Here is a 23,683-nt window from a genome sequence, read left to right as displayed (position 1 = left end):
TCAAAGCGGCTTACAGTCGCCTTCCCTTTCCTCTCCCCACCACAGACAGCCTGTGAGGTGGGTGAGGCTGAGAGAGCCCTGCTATTCCTGCTCGGTCAGAACAGTTTTATCAGTGCCGTGGCGAGCCCAAGGTCACCCTGCTGGCTGCATGTGGGGGAGTGCAGAACTGAACCCGGCATGCCAGATTAGAAGTCCGCACTCCTAACCACTACACCAAACTGGATTGACCTTACAAAAACTTAAAGAAATGACTGCCGACAGAGTTGGATGATGGGCCTTTGTTCAGAAAGTCACCACAAGCTAGAAACAACTGAACAAAACCTAACAACAACAGAAACTGCAGAAGTGGTGCAATCATGCAGAATATGGTTGGGAAACATAGCTGTGCGCATACCCACCTGGGGCCTCACCCCTCCCACCCAAGGCCCATTATTGGTCATGGGGGGGGGGGGCAGGTCAACATGACCATGTATGGTCATATCACCTGATAAACAAATTTCAAAAAAATATACAGAATGAATTAACTCCCACACATTTGGGGAAACTTCCCAGGGCCATTAAGAAACCTTAGGGTTTCAAGGAACCCTGCTTGAGAAAGCCTGCTCTAAGCCTTATACCAGTAAACACAGATGGTATATAGGTTCCACATCAGTACCAAAGACCAGTGCCCATCAGAAACTTAGACAGCATGATGCCACAATCATAGAACTCTCCATCTGTAAGTACCATCAAATTGCAATTGACTCATGGTGGCCACAGCAAGGGGCTCCCAAGGCAAGTAAGAAGCAGAGTTGGCTTGCCATTGCCTTCTTCTGCATGGTTTACCTTGGTGGCCTTCCATCCAAATGCCAACCCTACTTAGCTTCCAAGATTTGACAAGATAGGGCTATAGCATGCCACCATCCCTTCCTTCATAGAACTGTAACAGCACCTAATCGACCCCAACTGGATAGCCCAGGCAAGCTCAATCCTATCAGATTTTGGAAGCCAAGTATATGCAGTCCTGGCTAGCACTTGGAATCTGATCTCCAATGACTCCCAGGATCATGACGCAGGGGCAGACAATGGCAAACCACCTCTCAACATCTCTTGCCTGGCTGCCAGACAATATTAAGATCTCCTGGCTGTATTACACACATGCCGTATGATAAATGAAAAAGTACCTAATCACCAGGTATGGTTGGAGAACATGGATTAGATTCACACAGCTCTGAAAAAGAGGAAAATAGAGATAGAAATGTGGATGCACTGCTTCATCCTAACCACTAAGGTTGACAATCTCCAGGTGTGGCAGATGACCTTCTGCTGTTACAACTAATCTCCAGGTAATAGAGATCAATTGCCCTGGTGAAAATGGCCACCTTGGGAAGGTGGACTCTATGGCATTACACCCCACTGAAGTCACTCCTCAAATCCTGCACTGCTCAAGTCCCCTCCCCCCCAGATATCCAGGTATTTCTCAGCCCTGAGTTGGCAACCCTACTAAGTACATCCAGGGGATATAAGTGTCACCTCCTTCCAAATGTGCCCCATAATTTTCGACCTCAGTTTAAGCCAAGAAGGCATTACACACCTTTGGAGTCAACAAGAACATTGTCCTTCAGAGGGAAATTCAAGCCCTGATGCCTGTATACTTCACCCCAGTGTTACTGAGCGGGCATTTCTGGGATTAAGACCTTGTCTGCAGGTGTATCTTTAAGGAACGGTGTGCTCTCTCTGTGCAAAGGTCCTGTGCTTCTTCTCAGCCAAGGAGGAAAAAAAGTGGGACAGGGTAGATTTATTTCAGGAGTCTCGGGGACTTCCACGTAGCTGTTTTTCGGTGATCAAAGTTACAAGATGGTTTTCATAGTAAGACATATTTTGGATGCTTTTTGTGAGATTGGGTGACTAAAAAGATGGCTTCGGGCCCAACTATACTTAGGCCGTGCTTCTCATATCTCTTGAACAGGTTGTTATTTTTTTATATATGGGTGCAACTCCACTGAAATCAGAAGCCCATTGTAAGAATGAGAGAGAGATTTGAGGGGCAAAATATATTTTGCTAACTGGTGAATTGTAATCCCCCCCCCAAACTTGCTAGCTGAACAGTTCTGATTCCAGCTATTTGCTCTGGATCCCCAACTTTAATTTCAAGGAATATCTTTAGTCTTTTGAACAGCCCAGAAAGGTTGAACTACTACTACTACTACTACTACTACTACTACTACTACTACTACTACTACTACTACATAGATTAAGGTAGGTAGCCATGTTGGTCGGAAGCAAGAGAACAAAGTTAGAATCCCGTAGCACCAAACTTTATTCTACTACAAGAATAGTAGTTATTGATTATATTTATATCCTGTCTTTCTTCCATCATGAAATTCAAAGAAGCATATGTAGGAGATCTCTCATCCAGGCGTTGTCTAGACCCAGTGCTACTTAGTTTCAGGGAAATGTCTGCATTGTGTGTCTTCCAACCGGACCCTGGGTCCTTCCTTGTTGCTTCTCCTGTGGTCCTACCTTCAACTGCTCAGTATTCTCTTAATTCAATGAGAAATTAAGCTAACGTGTCCATACTGGAAGCCAATTCAGCTGCTATTCCCACACTTGTAGCTTAATGGTTCAATCAGATGCCACCTGTAGGCAGTGGCGTATCTAGAGTGGGGCAACCAGGGCCTTGATTGTACCTCAGTCTGTAGGTGGGGCTGTGTAGGGTTGCATTGTCTCTCATTAAAAAAAACTCCAAAAAGTCAGGGAGAGAGGTTGACCAATTCTGCACAAGGAATTTGTCTCGAGCTTATGTTGATTGACAACTCGAGGAACAGGGGGAAACCTTGGGTTGCCCACACTTCTGGCTTCTCTGCCACCTTATCAGGAAAGGAGAAGTTTTGATGAGGCAGCGGGATAACATGGAAGGGTCTCCATCAGGAAGCAGTCAAACGCATGGTTTATGATCCCACATTAACAAGCAGGAGGTGGTGCGTGTTTTACGTCTCTGTGTGGAATTGGTCTTTGGCTCAGCCACTATCTTCCCTTATCTATACAGGAGGGTTTTCCTTTCTCTGTTTTGTACAGATGATGCTTTCTATCATGTCAGTACTTTTGTGTTGTCTGAACTGGCACCAGTCAGGTACAGGTTTTAGTAGCTCAGTCATAATTATTAGGCTACAGTTATTGGTCATCAGAAACATGAAAGAAGAAGAAGAAGAAGAAGAAGAAGAAGAAGAAGAAGAAGAAGAAGAAGAAGAAGAAGAAGAAGGAGTTGGTTCTTATATGCTGCTTTTCTCTACCCAAAGGAGGCTCAAAGAGGTTTACAGTCACCTTCCCTTTCCTCTCCCCACAACAGACACCCTGTGGGGTGGGTGAGGCTGAGAGACCCCTGATATCACTGCTCAGTTAGAACAGTTTTATCAGTGCCATGGTGAGCCCCAGTTCATCCAGCTGGCTGCATGTGGAGGAGTGCAGAATCGAACCCGGCATGCCAGATTAGAAGTCCATGCTCCTAACCACTAGCCCAAGCATGCTTTCCTCCCAGCCCAATCAGGAGTTGAGGAGGACAGAAAAATTAAACAAAAACCCTGAAAATCCCCCAAATTAAAAACATTAAAACAAAATAAGTCAAACTCATTTGACAGCATTTAAACTGGCACTTTAGTAGCAACCTGTACACATATTTCCAGTGACCCAGAGGTTCTTTGGAGTTCCCTTAAAACAAGAAAACTCGTTTTAGTAAAACTCATAGGAGCACACTGATCCTTAGGCAGCTGTGCATACTCTTGCTATGAAAAATGTTAATAATAATAATAATTCTAAATAATAAATATCTGATCATAAATATGGGGAAATAAATCAAATGGAAAGCTAACTGTGAAACTACACAAAGCTCTCCCTGTTTTTAAGACGCTCCAAATTTATGGCCTTAATTTGCAACTGGTTGGGGGGGGGGGAGTTGCAAGTGGACGTGACTGCAATTTCACCTTTGTGAAATTTATATTATAAATTTATAGTTTCAGATTTGATATATTTATCGTTTCGTGAATCCTGACTGGGTGGGAAGGCAACATTCTGAAATAAGTAAAATAAACAAATAAAATAATTTGGGTTGTAATTTGGAGAAAGGTAGCTGAAGAGATTTAAGCATTTTAATAAAACTACGGATTTTTTAAAACATTCAGTCACTATGCTGACAGTACTTCAGTGGTACAATGGGGGCTGCATCAAGGAGGAAAAGATGGTTTGGGTCTCAGACAGATGTTAAAAGAAAAAGCAAGCAAGTTTTAGTGCAAATAAAGGATAAGAAAGTTCAGACTAGACAATAGGAGGCTGAGGGGGGGGACATGATTGCTATCTTTAGGTATTGGAAAGGTTGTCACTTGGAGAAGGGCGGGGTATCAGAGGACAGGTCCCGCAGTAATGGCTTAAACTACATATAGAACAGTACCAGCTAGATATCAGGGGGGGAAATTCACAATCAGAATAGTTCAGAATGGTTCAGCAGTGGAATGGGATGCCTAAGGAGGTGGTGAGCTCCCCCTCACTGGCGATCTTTAAGAATCGTCTGGACAGATTCTTATCCTGGATGCTTTAGGCCAGCCTTTCTCAACATTTTTGACATTGAGAAATCCCTAAAACGTTCTTCAGGCTTTGAGAAACCCCAGAAGTGGTGAGATCATGCAGAATATGGTTGGGAAGCATAGCTGTGTACATGCCCATAGAATCATAGAATCATAGAGTTGGAAGGGAACTCATGAGTCATCTAGTCCACCCCCCCTGCACTATGCAGGACACTCACATCCCTATCGCTCATTCACTGTAACCTGCCACCCCCTTAAGCCTTGACAGAATCAGCCTCTCCGTCAGATGGCTATCCAGCCTCTGTTTAAAAATGTCCAAAGATGGGGAACCCACCACCTCCCGAGGAAGCCTGTTCCACCAAGAAACCACTCTGTCAGGAACTTCTTCCGGGTGTTTAGATGGAATTTCTTTTGAATTAATTACCACCTAATTGCCACCTAGGGCCCCACTCCTTCCTGCCCCCTCCTGGCCCATCATTGGCCATTTGGGGGGGGGGGGGTGAGGTCAACATGACCATATATGGTCATATAACAAATTTTTAAAAATAAACACAAAATTAATGAACTGCCGCCCATTTGGGAAACCCTTCCAGGGTTTCACAATTCCCTGATTGAGAAAGCCTGCTTGAGGCTGATCCCTCATTGAGCAGGGGGTTGAACTAGATGGTCTGTATGGCCCCTTCTAACACTAGGATTCTGTGATTATAATTCCTGCCTTCTTCAGCAATCTGGGTGTCAGGTTTTTAAAGTTACAAGTAGTGACTAGGTTACGGGAAGGGGTAGGGAAAGTAACCTTTTAGCTATGGGAATACAGGATTGGTGCTGGGGCATACAAGTATCCTACTGAAAGAGCAGGTAGCCGACTTGGGCACTGAGTTGCCAGCTCTGGGTTGAGAAATGTCCAGGGAATGGAACCTGGGGAGGGCAGGATTTTGGGGAGGACCTCGGCAGGTTATAATAACATAGCAATCTCCTTCAGTTTGGTGTAGTGGTTAGGAGTGCGGACTTCTAATCTGGCATGCTGGGTTCGATTCTGCAATCCCCCACATGCAACCAGCTGGGTGACCTTGGGCTCGCCACGGCACTGATAAAACTGTTCTGACCAAGCAGTGATATCAGGGCTCTCTCAGCCTCACCCACCCCACAGGGTGTCTGTTGTGGGGAGAGGAAAGGGAAGGCGAATGTGAGCCGCTTTGAGCCTCCTCCGGGTAGGGAAAAGCAGCATATAAGAACCAACTCTTCTTCTTCTTCTTCCAAAGCAGCCATTTTCTCCAGGGGAACCTATCTCTGTAGTTTGGATATCAGTTATAATTCTGGGAAATATCCAGTCCCCACCCAGGGGTTGGCAACCCCCAGATTTGGAGAGGACCAGGTGCAGAATATGGCAGAGCTGGGCCCTTAAATGTAAGGGCTGTGACAGATGACTGTCTGTCAGTCACGAATTACATCCCTCAAAAATGTGGGAAATGGTTGGTTGTTCCACAGCATGGATTTGTGACAAACAAATTCATAGAATGATTCCAATTACAGCTCCGCCCATTTGGTGCTCGGACTCTAACCGTATTTATATGGCAAAAAAAAAAAAATCTTCCTGATTTCAGCAGAAAGTGATTTTAAGGCTGTTTGTTATCAGAGCAGCAGCCGATAAGAAAGTGCATTCCACCAAATACTATCCCAAGCACACATTATAAAAGCTCCTGGAGAAGCCAATTTATTTCCTCTCGGAACTTGTGATTTTATATACAGAGATGAAAGCGGGTTGGTGCGCGTTAACAGAGCAGAAGCAAAACAGCCCTGTTCTCCTTATTGACTTCGGGCAGTCTTTATACTTTTAAATGCCAATTAACAGGTGTCTGAAATGCTGGTTCTTACCAGGAGACCCATGTCTGCATAACAGGCCAAGTATTTGGACGATCCCAACCCCCTAGCATAAATATCGTGGCGTTTGAGCCCCCCTGGGGCCTGTGGAGTTTACAAGTATGCTGTCAAGATCCTTTTCGTTGATAGAACCCTTGAAGTCCTGCCAAGGGGAGCAGGGATTCCAGTGCTTTTATGTGCTTCCCAAACAGCCCCCCCCCTCCCCCGGCTGCAGGAGCCAACCCACTTCCAACAAGCGGGTGTGAATCTCGAGCGCCGAGCTGACATTGCGTTTGGGAGCGGGACAGCGCATGCCTGCCGGATGATGCCAAAACAGCAGGTGATGCTGGGCCTAGAGTGGCAAGGGGGAGCCGAGCAGTTGAGTGGCTTCTTGTTACATGTCCTCAGAACTCTACAGGATGGAATTAGGGACAGAGGAACAGTTATAAAATGAGGTTACAAAATCCGGATGTCCAGATCAAATTGAGATGGTTGTGAGGGATAGCATTATAGGCATAGACTATGATAACATAGCTCACAGCGGCGGGACCGTATCCCCTTGCATCTGACTTTAGCTGATCCCAGGATGAATCACATTGCAGTCCGGGGATCCAAAACACTCTCCCTGATGGGGTCTCTCTCTCTCTCTCAATCTCTCTCTCTCTCAATCTCTCTCTCTGTCTGTCTAGAGAGAGGAACTGGGTGGAAAAGAAGCAGCCAGTTTGTCAAAATGGTAACACAAGGGCAGATGGGTACGGAGGACAGAAGTTGGAAAGGGATGATCAAAGCAATTCCCTGCCCAACGGGGGAACAATCATTTGCTAATCCTAAAGGTTTCCTCCTAACAAGCAATTCTTATCTTCTAGCTTATATAGGAGTTAATTGGGTACTTGCAATTAATTTCTGGAAATTCAGCTCGGAAGTTTCTTGCTGAACCCTCATTTTCTCTGGTAAAGTGAGAAGATCCGGGATGATCCTAATTTAGTTGTGTAGAAATATGGGCCTGGATGTCAGACTCACTTCATGTTCAAGAGAGATTTGGACTTGCTTCTTCTTTTTTTAAAACCACAAAACCTTGCTTTAGGATGCTTAGGGCTGATCCTGCGTTGAGCAGGGGGTTGGACTAGATGGCCTGTATGGCCCCTTCCAACTCTATGATTCTATGATTCTATGACCTGCATACCGCATGGCAAATGTATTTTGAAATTAGGATTGTCAGGCAAACCCCTGCAAACCCCTGGAGCATTTGGGGGTGGGGCCAAACACATCAATGTAACCTGGTTTAAAGTGGAAGTGACATGAGGGGCGCTCTAGCATTTTGCAAAAACTCTATGATTTTACTATAGTTTTTTGGATTGCTAGAGTATCCAACATCACTTCCTGTTTCAACCAGAAGTGGCTGTTGTAGGAGCTCAAACATGACCTAGGCATGCTGGTATGACCTTGGCACACCAGGCCTTTCCTCTCCCATAATTCCTCCTAACTGTGGCCAAGGCACCAGTGGGCATCTAAGGGAACTTCCAGGGAGGCCTCCCTATTTTAAATCAAGAGCAGCTTCAAAAGCATTTTTGCAATGTGTTTTGAAGGACTAGTAATCCAAAAGGAAAAGAGAAAAAATGTTTTATGTCCTCAGGTTCTGGGTCATCAAAAACACTTCTTCGAGCCACTGTGGATGATAGGAAAAGTTGGGTACTACTATTTTAACAACAAAGATATCCTTCCAAGCCGTGTTACGGGACAAATTAAGAATAAGCATATTTTAGGATATATTTAAACAATTGTACTTTTGTATGTCAGTTGATTCTTATTACTGTCACTTGCAACAGTAATTAGTTTTATAAACAAAAATTAATTTTAAAAAAACAAATTTTTCTGAGGGGTTCTTATCTTAAGAGCCTGTGGTTTAGTGGTAAAAAAGTCGCTTTGCTTGCAGATGCTCCTAAGTTTGGTCCTTGGCAGCTCATAAGAACATAAGAAGAGCCCTGTTGGGTCAGACCAAGAGCCCATATAGTACACCATCCTGTTTCACATAGTGGTCAACCAGTTCCTCTGGATGGCCAACACCAGAGCATAGAGACTGAGGCCATCGCCTGATGTTGCCTCCAGGCTCTGGGATTCAGAGGATTAGTGCTGCTGAATGTGGAAGTTCCCCTTTGGTTTAATATCAAGCTAGAATATCCTAGGCATTAGGACAGACCCTTCTCTGCCTGAGGCTCTGAATATCCACTGTCACTCAGACTATAATGTGTGTGTTAAAGGCTGTCAAGTCACTTCCAGCTAAGTTCTATGAATGAATGACCTCCCAAGTGCTGGTGGAAGACTCTGTAACCTGGAGGAATGAAGATACACGTCACTTCTTATTGGTGTCCTGACCGGGATGGTCCATCAGCCTATTCTTGTCGTTATTTATAATCTCAGCCCTGGTTGCTCCTTGGATGGCAGACCCAGGACGTCCAGGGCTGCTACACAGAAGCAGAAAGCAGTCAACCACCTCTGTTCATCTCTTGCTTTGAAAACCCTACAGGGTTGCCCGAGATTGGCTCCAAGGTGATGGTACTTTCCACCACTACCATCCATTACTGCCAGTCACAGATGCCGTTTCCGCATTAGGAGACATAACTTGTTTTGACTTCACTCTGGATTGTCTTTGGATGCTGCGAGTCGACTCTAGCCTTTCCACGGTTGGACTTTCCTCTTCTTATTTCCCAGGCTGAAACATGCTTTCCATATTGAATCCGACAATGGCAGCCTCCCATCATGCTTTGCTCCCTTCCCTTTTTTAAAAAATGTGGTTTTTGCAAAATGGTTTGCACCTTCTGTTTTCATTGCACCCCTTAACCACACCATTCTGAACCCTTGATTGACTCCCCACTTCCCCCCCCAAAGTGTCATGGATGTAATTTAAAACAACAACAACAACAACAACTCTAGGTTATAACATTAGAAGAAGAAGAAGAAGGAGAAGAAGGAGAAGAAGAGTTGGTTTTTATATGCCACTTTTCTCTACCCGAAGGAGTCTCAAAACAGCTGAGCTTACAGTTGCCTTCCCTTTCCTCTCCCCACAACAGAAACCCTGTGAGATATTGCTGCTCAGTCAGAATAGCTTTATCAATGCTATGGTGAGCCCAGGGTCGCCCAGGGTGCGGAATCAAATCTGACTTGCCAGATTAGGTCAGTGGTCATAACCACTATGCTAAGCTGGCTCTCACTGCTGTGCAAGGCTGCTTTTAAAAATAAAAAACAACTACTTAGAAACAGTGTTGTAATGCTATCCCTCCCCCCCCCTTTCTTAAAGGCAGATTTATTTGAAAGGGGGGATGGGGGGGAGGGCAGATGGTGACAAGGAAAGGGGTGTGCCCAAATGATTCAAAATGGCAGGTGTGGGGGAAAAACCCGATTGCACACATTTCTACTTGGGCAGCACCAAATAAGACCCCATTAGACCCTGCTTGAAAAGATGAAATAGGGTTTTCTTGGGGTTCCTTTGCTGTAGGGCAAGTGAGGAGGCAATTCAGGACTGTACCTGAAGAAGCAAATTTTAGTGTGGAAACAGACAAAAAAGTCAACCCTTTAAAAATGCAAATCGAAACGATATCATGAGTGCGGAAGCAGTGATATGGCAATCACAGTGGGAACTGCGGTTCCATTTGCGGAAGAACTGAGTTTCTCATATGCCAGTAACTTGGAAAATGCCAAATCTCTGCCAGGGTTACCTTCAGGAAAGATGCTCCACAACTGAATAACAATGGTGCATTTCTTGCATTTAAAAAAAAAAAGGTTGCATGGAAAGACCTTCTGGATCAGCGTTAATTGAATTCAAATGAGGCCTCCTTTGAGCCAGTTGTCTTGAATTAAGCAATAGTTCTTAAATGCCAGCGGTCCGTGTAGAGTACAAAACAAATCTGGCTTCCAACAAAAGGGGCTCTGGAGCAACTCTTCTATTCCTGAATATGAGCGATGAAGAAAAAGCGCTTATAACTTCAAAAAGAGAGAGAAAACTATCAAGATGGGGCTGTTGCTCAGTGCCTGAGCATCTGCTTTTTAAATGGAAAGGGTCCCAGGTTCAATCCAGAGTTTCTTCAATGCCCTTTTCTGATTCTGTTGCAATTCTTAAACTGTAGAACCCAGAAGTGAATATGGGTGAGGTCTGACTAGTGGGTTATAAAGCGGGAGGATCAGAGATGGAAAGGCGGTAACTCTGAAGAAAGAAACTCAGACACCTGCCACTGAGAGTACTTTGTGACATGAACCAATGATCTGACACCTACTTTGAGGTCACAGCATATCTCATATGGCTGGGATTGGCTAGCACCTGTAACTAGCAAGTGAGCTTTCATCAAAGCATTTGTCGGAAAAAGTCGTAGTTAGAGAAGACTTACATTGGGACTGTTTCCACACTAGAGATATAATTCAGATTAGCATTTTTAAAGGGTTGACTTTTTTGTCCATTTCCACACGGCCCTGAGTTGTCCCCTCACTTGCCTGCAGCAAAGGAATCCTCAGAAAACCCAACTCCATCTTTTCAAGCAAGGTAATTGAGGGCTGTTCATTGTAGAAACATGTGCATCCAGGTTTTTCCTTGCACCCACCATTTTGAGTTGTTTGGGCATACCTCTTTCCTCATTGCTGTCCTCCCTCCCCCTCTCTTCCTCCCTCCTCACTCCATTCCAAAAAAATCTGCCTTTAAATAAAGGGGGGGGGGTAGTCACGTTACAACGCTGTTTCTAAGTTCATAAAAAAGCAATCGGGCACAGTAGGGTTATAATGTTACAACAAGTTTTTTTTTTTTTAATTGCATTCAGAGCACTTTGAGGGGAAGGGGAGAAGCGACCAAAGTTGCAGAATGGTGGGATTAAGGAGCACAACAAAAACAATGGTCCCCAGCAGGGACCATTGTGCAAAAAGGACATTTTTTGAAAAGGGGAAGGGAGCATAGCATGATGGGAGGCTGCCTCCATGTGAAAAGCATATCATGAAATTCAGCCTGGGAAATTAGGGGAAGAAAGCCCAAATGTGGAAAGGCTAGAGTTGACTCAAAGCATCCCAAGAAAATCCACAGTGAAGCTAAAACAAGGCATGTTTCCTAATGCAAAAACACCCTGGGTTACCAAATATTTTAGAGCTCTCACAGAAATACACACAGACGCTTAATGTGTTTGCAGTCAGATGTTTGTACTACTGGTGGAGGTGGAAAGTACCATCAAGTTACAGACAACTGATGGCCACACAGTAAGGTTTTCAAGATAAGAGACGATCAGAGATAGTCTTGGCTTTGCCTGCCTCTTCATCATCTTGATCCTCCTCGGTGGTCTCTCATCCAAATTCTAACCAGGGCTAACCCTGCTTAGCTTCCAAGACCCACCGGAACATACCTTGTGGCTGCACTCTTGAAGACTGATAACTACTGCTTATGGAGATCAGGGTGGGATTGGTCTAGTGGGTTCTCCTGCTGGGTGTTTTTACCACCATCTTGGGATTTTATTTCGATGTTTTATTGCTTTATGGGGTTTTGAGATTTATGTAAACTGCCAAGAGCCAGTTGTTCCGGGAGTGATGGTCTAAAAATTCAAAAATAAATAAAAGATCTGAAAAGATCATCCAACTGTGCTCTATGAATCCAACTAAACCTAAAAAGAAAAGGGACGTAATACTTTCTGTTAAGATTGGCCAAAAGATTGCTGGAATGCTCCCAGAGGCTCTAAAGGGAAAAGGAAATGGGGAGAACACCACAAACACTAGCTAAATCACAACACTGTCTCATACCCTATAACAAATCAGACCTTTCTCCCACAGCTGATTCACACAGCAATTATTTTGAACAGCAAAGCAAACTACAGAAGAATTCACAAACATTGAGTTTTCAATAAGGAAGTCTCTCGGCGTGGACAAAGGGAAAAGAAAATACTGTTCCTTACATAGAATCCAGAAAGCCATCCCCAAGCTGGTGAGCTAGTGCTATGTTTGAAAGAAACACTGTGCAGAATCCTCTTTGGTGGCAGTATTGATAACTCTGCTGGTTGGAAAACATCCTTGTCCCTTCTCTCTTTCTTCCATTTCCATTGTCCTTGAAGCACCAAAGCAAAACCTTTTCTGAATATTACCATTTTAGTCAATCCACTCAGAATAAACACTGAAGGGAAAATATTTGCAGCAGTTCTACACGAGACAACAAACACTTAGAAGATTAAGAGCAATTGTGACGATTGGCCATGTGATTAGTAACAGCAATCCCGATTGGTTCATACTCCTTGAATAAAAAAGGCTGTGACTTTGAGAGGGAGATACAACAGGCCATTAAGAATATTGCTGATAACAATATTTGTGCAAACATGGAACAACAATTCCGATCCATGTCACCGTATGGGGGGTGATTTGGCAGGCAGAAAAGCATCCCACATGCCAAGAAAGAAACATCCATGGAAATAAAGAACAGATTTTTTAAATCTCTAATGCTGAATGAGAGACATGAAAGGCCATACTGAATTTATGACTTTTGCTTCAGGGTGCAGTGGTTATCGAATAGCTGTATTGTCGTTTGTCACCTGATAATTAAAAACAGCTGGCTTGGACGCTGTAAATCAGGGGTAGTCAACCTGTGGTCCTCCAGGTGTCCATGGACTACAATTCCCATGAGCCCCTGCTAGTGTTTGCTGGCAGGGTCTCATGGGAATTGTAGTCCATGGACATCTGGAGGACCACAGGTTGACTACCCCTGCTGTAAATTGACTGCAAGGTGCACTGTGTGACTACATCTATACATTCATTTCACTGCTGTTTCTTAATCCTTTGAGCAGCGCTCCACAACCCCGTTTAGTCAGAGCACTTTAATTTTAGAATTGCTTAGCCCCATAAAAGTCAACTCAGCAATAGATGTCGGTGTTGTGTTTTCAGGAGCTGGTAGTCAACAACAAAGGCATTGTTCTGCCTTTGAAGGAAAGCCTAATTTCTAACTTAATTTCCTCCCTAATTTGAGTCAGAAACTGTCAACCGAGTTCCCAGAAATGCTTGTCATTCATTTTTGAAAGTGAATGATAGTATTTGGGGGGCGGCGGGGGGGGGCATATGGAAGTTCTTTGCCTCCGTTACACATGCTCCAGTCAGCAGCGCATGAGTTCGGCCGCGTGGGTTGATATTTATGAAGGAATGCAGAGGGATGCTGAAATTTTAATCCCTCCCCAGTAAGCGTGAGTCACTTGCAAGGACTCCTCTTCAGAGAGCCCTCGAAAATCTATACTGAGCAATGTGACCTCCCCACACACACACACACACACACATTCAGTTCTCCATTAGTTTAATAACTGGGTACACTGCTTTTATCCTCATCAACCAAAAGCCCTCAGGCAAGTCACATCAAAAGGTCAGTATTGTATTTTACCTCAGGAATGAATCCGTCTGCAGAAACCAACCAGAAAGCTCCCACAGAGTGGCCTCATGCGACCAAAGTTCATGCACTGCCACTGAACAAGGGCTAAAATTCTGGGCTGGACGGCTGGTTGCAGTTGGCTCTGAATCCGATACTATACATTATAAATATAGATGTTGCTAGCGGGAGGGCCTTGACGAGGTCTCCCTTAGTTATCTCGGAGGAAATGCGAGTTAGACAGAGAGGTGTCGGGTTTGTGGCTGGCCTCGTGGGCGAGTTGAATGCCCAGATGAATAAAGGCAGCTTTGTGTTTCCTTCGCAAGTCTCCTGGAAACTTCCAGCGCACCTGCTAAGATCTCTCTGTGACGTCTGGAGGAAGCGGATGGGTGGACCTTCTGATGTTGGGACCAAAGGATGAGAAACACAGAGGCAAGTGTAAAAAATCTTTAAAAAAACTTATTGGCCTTGAAGCCTCACTGGAGACATAATGGTGTCACTGAGAATGTACCAACATCGCTCACTGTGGGTCTGGAAGTGACATCAACACAATGCCAGGGAAAGCTCGGGATGCTCTGGCATTCGGTGTGTGTGCGAGGGGGAGGGGGGGCTTCCAGGTGCACAGGGAGTGATGTAAGCACCTCAGGACGCCACCACTTCATTTCCCACTATTTTTCTCTCCCACCAGCCAAATTAGATGGGGGAGTGCTCATCGGGGATCCCCGCCACAAGGGAGGGAATAGAAAGCCTAAATCTGCTCCCCCAAATTCTCCTTTGCAAATTTGGACACGAATGGTTACAATTTATATACAAAACTCCTGGAGATTGGGGGTGGAGCCTGAAGAGGACAAGGATTTCAGTGAGGTAAAATGCCATAGAGTCCATAGAATCCCTTCCTTCCAAGGGAACTGATCTTTGTAGTCTAGAGATGAGCTGCAATTGGTGGTAAACTCCCCCTCGCAGCAGAGGCTGGACAGATACTTATCCTGGATGCTTGAGGCTGATCCTGCATTGAGCAGGGGGTTTGACTAGATGGCCTGTATGACCCCTTCTAACTCTGGGATTCTATGAATTCTGGGAGAACCCCAGGTCTCACCTGGAGGGAGGATTGCCAGCTTTAGACTGGGAAATACCTGTAGATTTGGGGGTACAGCCTGAAGAGGTTCAAATGAGTAGCCATGTTGGTCTGAAGTTGCACAATAAAATCATAGTCCAGTAGCACCTTTGAGACCAACAAAGGTTTATTCAAGCTTTCGAGTGCACTCTTCGTCTGACCATCATAACAGTAGGAATATATAAGCAAAAGTTAATCCTGTTACAATAGTAAACTGTGTCATAGCATCCAAACACAGCCACATGATAACTCTCTGCCAAACCAGCCAATCAGACCCCTCGATCCTATTTGTAGTGCACAGGGACATATTAGAAATAAAACTGTCAAAGCCAGTGATCCACAGCTCACACCCTACTATTTATTGCCGGGTCTGCAGAGGGCAGAGTTTGGGGAACGGAGGGACTTCAGTCTGGTATAATGCCATCATAGAGTCTACGTTCCAGAGCGGCCACTTTCTCCAAGTAAACCAGTCACTGTCTCCTGTAGGAGCAGAAGATGTCCAAGCACCACTGGAGCTAGCTGGCGGTTGGCATCTTGACTGAGGTCTCAGAAGCAACACTTATATCTCTGGGAATGCGTTCCATAAAGATGTGCTCTTTCTTCGACAGACAAAACACCCCCATCCATTCGAGGCCAGTTTGGCTTTCTTCGTTTCCTTTGCTGCTGTCGAACTATTTCATGACTGGCATCAGGTGCATTTGGCACTGTGATCAGCAACCTGGTGCTGGCTGATAAACTCCTCCCTTCCTCCTGACCCATCGAGGGTCGAAGGTCTTAAAATTGGCTCTCAAGGACAATGGCTGAGTCAAGACCCTTGTCCTTTGTGCAGACGAGTGGGCCACACTAATAATAATAATAAAGTCAGTCTTGTGGATCATGAGACCAGGGCTAAATATAGAGGGCCAGCTTTGGGGAGGAATCACGCCTTTGTTGACTTCCTGACTCATGACTGTCCTGCTCTCCAGTCCCTTATGCTCCACGGAGTAATGCTGCCATGGTCAATGGGAGCGTGCAACTGAAGTTGCTTGTGGGTTGCCGACCGAGTGAATTTGGAAGGCAAAGCGAAAAAATGGACATTGCTTTCCCCCCAGCGGATGACTCAGCCCTCTCGGCTCTGTAAGGGCTTCTCTGTCATGGGGGTCCCCCGCTCTGAGTCAGGATTTTCTTTTTCTTTTTGAGGGCAGAGTACATTCAGCCAGCCAGTGAGTTTGCTTTGAAGCAACAATGTCCCCCATTATGTCTCGAGACTCGAAATCAAAGCCCTGGGTTCACTGGAGCAGACATCAACAGCTTAAAACGAGAAGGCGGGGGAGGGGGAAAGAAGGCTTGTAACTCTATGCCGTGGAGCAATGGAACAGAAAGGCTCTTTTCCTGGATTTTCTAGAGGCAGAAGTGGCTGGAATGAGTCTCCCTTGTTCAGAGGCAGAATACCTTTGGAGCGCCAGATGTTGGGGGCAAAAAAGGTGAGGGAAGCTACCTTCCTACCCTCATTATGTGCTTTCCAGAATAATCTGTCTGGCTCCTAGATTAAATGGTCTTGATGCAACCTGGAAGTGATGCCCTCACATTGGGCAACACTCTTGCATTTGCCAAACTCTATGGTTTGCCCCCTCCATTATGACTTCATTGCACTCAAACAACAATCACCCCTACCTGTAAGTTCCCACTTATCTTCATCCACTTGCCAGACCATGCCTGGAGGGAAATGGGCGGGAATTTGCAGGGAGGTACAAGGATGTTACTTCCCATCATGGAAGGGGGAGGACGATTAGAAGCCACATTGCACTGGCTGGTTTCCTCCTGCTGCCAAACCAAGATATTTATGTCATTGCTCTATTTGTGGAGTTTTATCCCATCCTTTTCCTAAGGAACTCTGGGAGATGTATGTGACTCGCTTCTTCTCCGTTGTATGCGTTCAGCAACCTGGTGAGGTAGGTGAGGTTGAGAGAGCAAGTGATTGGCCCAAGATCACGCAGTAAGATGGCAGAGTGCGGAGCTGAACCAGGTTCTCTCCAGCCCCCAAAACTGCATCACACTTGCTTACCATGAGACTGAAAACTGCTCAAATCTGAGTGCTTGGGATTGGGAACAAATGTTTCCAGAGAAATAAGGGAAGCTCTTTTTTTATTTATGGAACACTTCATGTGACACTGCAGCAATGGGCAGCTAGGCCTTTAAAGCTCCTGTTCCTTTGAAAATGACACAATATGGGGGAAAGTGATTTGAAGAGATTGCTTCCTTATTTTCACTTGGTACATGAACACAAAAATCTGCCTTCCACTGGATCCAGAAGAGGCCTGTATTGGCTTCTCATGGTGGTGTCACCACTTTGGGATCTTGGGAAGAAATCTTTCACATCCAACCTTTTCACCTGGGTCCGTCCATGTGCCAAGCAGAGGTTCTGCCACTGAGACATGTGTGCCTGCCCTTCCCCAGCTGCTGTAATGCCAAACTTCTTTCTATTCCATATTTACTCTGCAAACATGGGCCTGAAACCCAGACTGGGCAGAAGCATCTTGGCAAGACATCTTGGCAAGACAGAGAGAAGGAGAATAGCAAGCAAAGGTTTAAGCAGGTCTCTCTCCTGCACGGGTGTTTCTCCACATCAACGTAGTCTCTGCAATGGGCACTTTGCAAAGGACGCTGCTGGAGGCGCAATTTAGATTATGGACCCATTTGCTTTCGTGCACAGAGGGAGCATAGAGGATTTGCAGACTGGAGCCAAGTTCCTGTTTACCAACAGTAGCCTTCGGAGGAACGGAACAATTCCTGCGGAATCGTCCAGCTGAAAAAGGTTACTTAGGAATCTGCAGGGTAATTTACCATACAGATTGTTGCCAATTTCAGGTCTAATGATGCAATAATCCCTGACAAATCTATGTCAGGCAATTAATTTCAATAAAATGTGTGTATGTGAGCAACCTTTTTTTATGGAGATGGCAATTCATCTAGGCAGAAGGTGGTGGGGGCAACTGTAAAATGGCTGCCACAGGAGGCGGAGCAATACACAGAGTAGGAGGTTGGGAGATTATGCACAACTATAATAGTAACTATTTCAGGCAGACAAGCAACAGCTGCTGTCTGTGCACTTCGGTCTGAAACAGCAACCTGTATTATTGCTCTGATCCAAACTGAACAGAGGGTCCCAAATCCCAGCTCTTGCTGAGCAGTGGCAGGACACAAATGCTTGTTGGGCCAATGATGTGACTTCACTTTCCAGGCAAACTCAGTAGTACTAGTCGTCTCTAGGCACCACCAGAGACCCTGCAGTTTTTCTGATGATTCCGAGAGAAGCATGATGTCACTTCTGGGTTTTACTGGAAGTGATGTCATACTGTCAGCAACAGCAACTTCCAATATGACCGGCCCCCTCCCCCAGTCCTGTCTCTTGCTGATTGCCGGGCATGACAACACTAATACATATCCTTGAGTACTCCTGACTCTTCAAAAACCATTGACAGATCTCCTATCTCCACCAAGACATCACAGGAGAAAATAGAGAAGTACTTGGTATATCCCTCCCTTCTCACACCTAGGATCAGCCTGGGACCAACACCCCCCACATTCCACACATAGTGGAAAACTAGACTGCACAAGATATTTGTTTACTCTGCAATGGAATGCTTCCATTGATTTTAAAGCTAGGTGAGTTTTTCGTTCAAGGTTACTGTCAACCGTTCAAAACATATAACAGCAGGAATGTATGAAACATGCTGTGCATTGAATGTTGGGTTGGGACTGAAGCTAGCAATCCTAAGAGCTTTGGAGGCGGGACATGGGGAGGGAGAATGTCACGCAATGGGACAACATCACTTCTGGGTGAGACCCAGAAACTATCACAATGTTGAGAGATATTCCAGCAATTCCCACTCTCTCTATGGTAAAGACCATAAAGATCGGTTGAATTCCTAGAGAGTCATTTGACATGGTAACAATTATTTATACATTTCCCCTTCCCGCCCCATAGAACGAGTGGGGGAGATGTGGATCACAGACAGGAGTTTGCCCACAAGTAGGAGTCAATCGGGAAGCCTTATTTCATAGTGTCTCAGTGCAGCCTTTTGTCCGTCAAATGTATGTAAGCTGGGGTTTTCTCGGGGGGGGGGAGGGTAGTCTTGTTGCCTGCTACAAGATGTACTCACTGCTGAGATCACCAATAAAGAACTGTTCGTTTGCCCAGTAGCCTGACGTTCTTCCTATGAACTCACACACTTTACCCTGGGAATGACACAGTTTTCTCAGCCTCACAGGGGGTCTGTTGTGGGGAGAGGAAGGGAAGGCTACTGAAAGCCAGTTGAAGACTCTTTCCAGTAGGAAAAAGTGGGGTACAGAAAAACAGCCCTTCTTCATCTGCTTGGCATGCAAAAGCCCCTACATCCAGTCCCCAGAATGGCCAGCTAACGTCAGTCTTGGAACTGCGGAGAGCTGCTGGTAGTCAGAGTGGACAGTACTGACATGAATCAGCTAAGTCCGTCTCATAGGTTCTTTTTTCTAGCCTGTGATGAAAAGGTAAAGGTTGGCTTGCATATTAGCATTCTACCAGTGTTAGTGATCCTAAGCCACTTTGGGACTCCTTCAGGTGACAAAAGGCAGGGTACAAAAACCCCGCTGTTCAAGCATTGATCTTGTATGCAATCTCTTATCCACAGTTCATCTTGAGATCCTCAGGAAGGAGCTGGTCCTTGATAAGAGATGACTCTAGGAACTCATTTATTTTAACAAAATAATTCCCTGAAGCAAAGAAAACAGGACAAAATGAGTACTAGTTGATTAGGGCGAGGTACTGACAATAGACGCTGCCCCCATAAACAATGGAGTGTTTTGCTCTCATAATGTTATATCTGCTTTGATCTTGAGACAAGGACCCCTAATCAGAAAATTCTGCTTCCCATGGTGGGGGGAACTGTTGCCAAGGTCTGATCCTTGATCCTTGCCAAAGTCAGAAATGAGGGATGCCAGTCCCCAGTGGGACCTGGGGATCCCCTGGAATTATAGCTCATCTCCAGACTAAAGAGATCACTTCCCCCAGAGAAAATGGCTGCTTTTAGAGGATGGACTCCATAGCATTATACTCCACTGAGGTCCCACCGCACTCCAAATACCACCCACTCCTGGATCCAAAGTCTCCAGGTGTTTCCTAACCCAGAACTGGCAATCTTAACATATGTAGATGCTCTCCACCTCATTTTGCCAGTTGCTAATATTCTACCTAGTCACACACTATTTTCTTTTGTACCCGAAATGAACTTCAAGATCGGAGCATGCACAATCTGTGGTAGGTTCATTTAGCTAAATCTCACAGTGCCTGACAATTATTCAGCAACCTTTGAAACGAAAAAAATGGCATTTCCTAGAGCCTCTTTACAAAACCAGTGTGAAAGTAACATGACATGTACTTGAGGGTCTTGCGTTTAGATTAAAAAAACAAATTTGGTAGCCGGAGCTAAATAAATCCTTCACCACAGACAAAGAAAAGCTGCTTAATTATCGTTTCCCTTTGCCTAAACACATTTTTTTCCTAAAATTCTTTTAAGAGGAAGAAAACATATTGGCCATTGTTAAGCAGATCTTAATACCCAAATGGATTGTTCGGTGAGAACAGATGCGGACGGCTGTCCTGGGGTATGTCCTCTCACACTGCCTGACAATATGGAACTTCCGTTCAAGTGGTCCTCTTGGGAAGCCAACTCTTTCCCGTACAATGGAATAAAGAAGTTCATATTTCAAAAAGGTTCCTAAGAGGCGGCCTCATAGCCCAGAGATCTCTGAACGAGGAGTGTGGGCAGGAAGACTCCCACTGTTTCTTTTAGAGTAGTGCCACTAAGCCAGTAGAGCTACTCCAAAGTGTTCATACCCTGTGTTTCTAAAACTTCCCTCCACTTAACGTCTCAGTCACGTGCATAGGGCAGTCCTATGCTTGCACACTATCAAGTTCTGTAGAGCTTTCTCTTAGGTAAATACAAAATCCTTACATACCATTTTCTGGATAGATATATATATATATAATACCCTAACCATTGATCCAAGCAGTAATGAGTATCAGAATGTTAAAATAACATACGTAGCAATGCCCTTGCAGTGGGTAGCAATAAATCTAGAACAAAAAGAAGGGGGGGGTTTCATCTATCATTTATTTATTTATTTATTTATTTACTTGCTTGCTTATTTTATTTCATTTGTATATCACCCTCCGGTAAGGCTCACGGCGGTTCACATAGAACATAAATGAGAACGAAACATCAAACTCTGTGATTATAATGAACTAGAAAGATAGCCCGCTGTAAGAGGGACACAGCGGGCGCTAGGAACTTACCCAGCATGGTGTCCCGCAGCGACGGCTGTCTGCGGCAGCTCCATGCGCCGGGGGCGGCTGTCCGCGGCGGCGGCGGCAGGGAGGCCCCGGCAGCGGCGGCAGGGAGGCCCGCGGTGGCAGCGGAGGCAAGGAGGCGCCGGCAGCCGCGCTCCGCGCGACTGCCGGGGGCTCCCTTGGGTAGCGGCCTGACGCGGCGAGAGGTGCTTCACGCCTCTCGCCGCATCAGGCTGGGAGCAACTGCGAGCTGCGCTGCGCGCGGCTCACAGTTGCTGGGGCTGAGAATCAGAGGGACTAATCGGCAGGCGCTTTGCACCTGCCGATTGGTCCCTCTGATTGTCTGTCCAGAGGAAGGGTCCAATCCGGACCCTTCCTCATCACGGACAGATCCCGCCTCATTACCCCTTAGCGAATTATTTAGGCGGTGTTTAGATGAAGGTAACAGGGATAATAATAATAACAACAATAAACAGAGAAATAACATTCTAATACGGTAAACAGTTTAACAGGCCCATATTTGGTTAGAACTGTCGTATGGATTCCAGGGAAGGAGGTTCAGGGGTACAGTAGATGTTGTTCAGTTATGGTCAACATCAGCCAAATGCCTGGCAGAGAAGCTCCCTTTTGTAGACCCTGCGGAACAGTTTTAGTTCCATCAGGGCCCTGATCTCTTCTGGGAGCTCATTCCACCAGGTGGGGGCCAGGACAGAGAAAGCTCTGGCCCTGGTGTAGGTCAAGCAGACTTCTTTGGGGCCAGGGATCACTAGCCGGTTGGAGATAGGGGAAGTGTAGAGCTCTTTGAGGGGCATAGGCAGAGAGGCAGTCCCTCAGGTACACTGGATCCAGATATGACCTTGAAGGCAATTACCAGTGCAGTTGTTGTAGAGTGGGCCAGATGTGGAACCTCCATGGTGTTGCTGTGAGGACCTAGCCACTGCATTCTGGACCAGTTGCAGCTTCTGGATCAAAGTTAAGGGTAGGTCTACATAAAGTGAGTTGCAGAAGTCTAGCCTAGAGGTGACTGTTGTATGGATCACTGTGGCTAGATGTTCCGGGGCCAAGTAGGGCACTAGTAGTTTGCCTTGGTGAAGGAGATAGAAGGCCAGCCATGCTACTCTTTTGACCTGGGTCTCCATTGAGAGGGAAGCATCCAGGATCATACCCAGTTTCCTGGTGGAGTGAGCCGCTGCTAGCTGCACACCATTCAGGTTGGACAAACGCCCTTCCTTGCTTGGAACCTTCTTACCCAGCCACAGGACCTCTTTCTTTGAAGGATTGAGCTTCAGTTAACTCTGCTTGAGCCACCTCGTCACTTCTTCCAGACAGCTGGCTAATGCTTCTGGGGGAAAGTCAGGGCAGTCATCCATCAGGAGGAAGAGCAGGGTGTCATCTGTATATTGGTGGCAACCCAGCCCAAACTTCCATACCAGTTGGGCAAGAGGGCGCATGAAGACATTAAATAGGATTGGAGAGAGGACCGCTTCTTATAGGTCACCACATGCAAGTTGGTGGCAGCTTGAAGATCTCTCTCCTAGTGCTACCCTCTGTCCACGACCCTGGAGAAAGGAGGTCAGCCCTTGAAGGGCTGTCCCCCAAATTCTGGCATCAGCGAGGCAATGAGCTAGAAGCTCATGCAATCAAGGAAGCCACAGTCCTCTGTTTACAAGACCTGAGCAAGACTGTTAATGATAGTGTTATGCATGTGGACACTCTGTACTACCAGACATTATGCAAATGAAGGCTTGAAGGCTAGCCAATTGTTAACTGACTAGAGGCTCTAATAATGGACCAATCCATGGACTCCATGAAGGGCCAATCAGGTTCCTTGGTGGGCTGCCTGAGTTTGGTATTTGAAACTGGTGCTGGAGTTAAGTTGCTGGTTGTGTTCACCAAACCTACAGACTTAATAGAATATTTTGGAAGCCATTAATCATTTTTTTCTTCCCTGTTCCAAAAATCCATTTAATATATAGTCCTCAGATAGAGGACGTATCAGATATTAAACTGATAAGAACAGATACTACGCTTGAACTTAGCCAGAATCATGATGCAGCTTATTGACATGCACACAAACATAACAGAAGGAATGCTTAAAGTAAACAAAGTCCTACAGAGATACTAACAAGTTCTTTAGTAAATTCACAAAAACAGATTATACAATGATAATTAGTAGCAGCGATCAGGTATGTTAAAAGATCCAAACTTTAAACCCCTGTCTGGCTATCGCTATTTAGGGTGTTTCATGTACCATAATAATGAGCTACAGTACAATCGTGAGCTTTTTCAGAAGACCATGGTAGAAGTTCAGGGTCACTGCTGGAACGACCCTGCTTCTTCTGAATCTCTTCGGATCTCAATGATGATCCTTTGAGCTCAATACAGAAAAAAGATCCCCATACCTGCGGCATGGATGCTTGAGTAAAAGGAAGTATAGAAACATCTCAGATAAAGTAAGTATTGTGAACGAACACTCAGGGTTTCATATT

General features: G+C 45.5%; 1 non-coding gene across 1 annotated transcript; it reads right to left on the bottom strand.

The window, feature by feature from the left end:
• Nucleotides 1–23,059: 23,059 nt before the first annotated feature.
• LOC143842503 (U2 spliceosomal RNA) lies at nt 23,060–23,246 on the bottom strand. The gene has a single exon (XR_013233148.1). It is a non-coding gene; the product is annotated as a U2 spliceosomal RNA (small nuclear RNA).
• Nucleotides 23,247–23,683: the final 437 nt, after the last annotated feature.

Source organism: Paroedura picta, chromosome 7, assembly GCF_049243985.1.
Source record: "Paroedura picta isolate Pp20150507F chromosome 7, Ppicta_v3.0, whole genome shotgun sequence".
Taxonomy (NCBI): domain Eukaryota; kingdom Metazoa; phylum Chordata; class Lepidosauria; order Squamata; family Gekkonidae; genus Paroedura; species Paroedura picta.
The sequence above is the reverse complement of the archived record's forward strand: the minus strand, read 5'-3'. Positions and strand labels throughout refer to the sequence as shown.